The sequence below is a fragment of the Stenella coeruleoalba genome, assembly GCF_951394435.1.
Source record: "Stenella coeruleoalba genome assembly, chromosome: 5".
Taxonomy (NCBI): Eukaryota; Metazoa; Chordata; class Mammalia; order Artiodactyla; family Delphinidae; genus Stenella; species Stenella coeruleoalba.
Genome location: NC_137150.1, coordinates 94,754,837 through 94,756,734, shown reverse-complemented (window position 1 = coordinate 94,756,734; position 1,898 = coordinate 94,754,837). Strand labels below are relative to the sequence as shown.

The 1,898-nt window shown below is 42.7% G+C and overlaps 1 pseudogene across 1 annotated transcript; it reads right to left on the bottom strand.

The window, feature by feature from the left end:
- Positions 1 to 434: 434 nt before the first annotated feature.
- Positions 435 to 829, bottom strand: LOC307186549 (N-alpha-acetyltransferase 38, NatC auxiliary subunit-like; annotated as a pseudogene). The gene has a single exon. The product of its transcript is annotated as an N-alpha-acetyltransferase 38, NatC auxiliary subunit-like (transcript).
- Positions 830 to 1,898: the final 1,069 nt, after the last annotated feature.

Here is a 1,898-nt window from a genome sequence, read left to right as displayed (position 1 = left end):
AATCCCTGGTACCTGCAGATGTGCCCTTACTTGGAAATAGGGTCTTTGCAGATGTAGTCAAGTTAAGATGAGGCCATCCTAGATTAGGGCGGGCCCTAAATGCAATGACCAGTGTTCTTAAAAGAAAGGGAGATTTGGAGACATACAAACACGCTCAGAAGAAAGAAGGCCATGTGATGACAGACGCAGAGATTGGAGTGACGCAAGGATTTCTATGGCCCTCTGTGCTGTGGTTGTTGCAAAAGCTATTATCAATATTCCCATCAGGAAGAAATGGATCTATGCAAGAAATTCAGTGTTTAAATACATAAATGAAGACCGTCGGCAAGGAATAACTTTTATCCCTTTATATCTTACAGCCAAAACATAGGCTTTCTGCTGCCAACATTGATATTTATCATTATCTTTTTCTTTTTTTTTTTCGGTTACAGATTTAATGAAGTCTGAAAGGCATGCGCAATCATGTTCAGAGATAGGGAGGCCCCGCCAGGCTCTCTCTCTGCACCTCGATAGAAACGATGTGGATGTGGTGTCCAGGTACCATGGCCAGGCTCAGCACACGCGGTTCCCCGGCAGAGAAGGAATTCGACGGCTTGAGGAACTCCTACGCCGAGCCCAGCATAACACTGCAGTCACGGTTGGTGAAGAGGTAGCAACCGACCAGTGTCCGCCCATCTGTCATGCGAATGCGCATGGTCTTGTTGAGCAGCGCCTCCAGCTGCTGCCTAGCGTGCGTAGCCAGCGAGTCCTCGCGCTCCCCGTCTGAGTCCCCTGCGCTGGAGCTGCTTTGACGCCGGCTGCAACAGCCATTCTCCTCTCGTAGCAGCATGATCCAGCAGCGGCCATTTGTTCCCGGGCCTCCTCCAGGCCCTTCAACTTCCTAAGAACCTTCCGGGTCCGGTGGTCTGAGATCTCGCGAGCGTATCATTATCTTTTTCTTAAATTTAAAAACAATTCTATTAATGTTCCTTTCACTGTATCAGATTAGTTGTGTTGGATGAGAATAATAATGATAGCCAGATCGTCATAAGATGCCTTTATCAAGTTTTGTTTTGTTTTGTTTTCAGCAGACTTAATGAAGCAAATCAAGATTTACCAGTCCCCTGGATACTTCTTTACTCTTTAGCAAAGGGATTTGAATGAACAGTTACTGATGAAGAATGACAGAGCATTTTGGTTAGTGCACATAAAATTGTTGTTTGTTCAGGTTATAACAAATACACTTTAAATTTAATTTCAAGTTTCCTCTTTCTTTTCTCTTTGAACTTTTGCTTTGAAATTCTTCTCACGGCCAAAATGCTTTCCCAAATTGCATAGACACGCCATTGCTTCTGAGACCGAATTAGCCTCCGAGATGGGCTCACACAGCCAGCACCACCTAGGCCTGCAGGCCAATGCTAGTTTGTAGCAGTGACCAGGGAGATATCAGCTTCCTAACTGATCTCCGCCTCTTCCCAACCTAATTATTTGGAGACCTTCAAGCTTTCCAGAAATATCTGCAATTAGTCAGATGGTGTCTAGGGCTTTGTTTAAAATTACAATAGAAAATTTATCAAGACCATTTGGTCTAATCTCTCTCATCATCTTCCCTATAGATTTTTCCTCTTCTCTCTGGAGAGTTAGAAATGAGCTGTCATGATTATTATATAATTACAGAGAATAATAACAATAATAATGCTTGAAATTATTATTACACCATGAATAAGAATGATATGTAAAGATAACTCCTTGTCAGAATTAGAAAGATTTTCTTCCAGAAGCTCAAACAATGAACAGTTATTAGCTTTACAACCTCTTTTTGCTGATCGTGGTTGGAGCCCTGGTTTCGTAAACCAGGGGTCATGAGTTCATACTTCACTAGAATGTCAACCTACATCTAGTACCTAAACAAAATGACT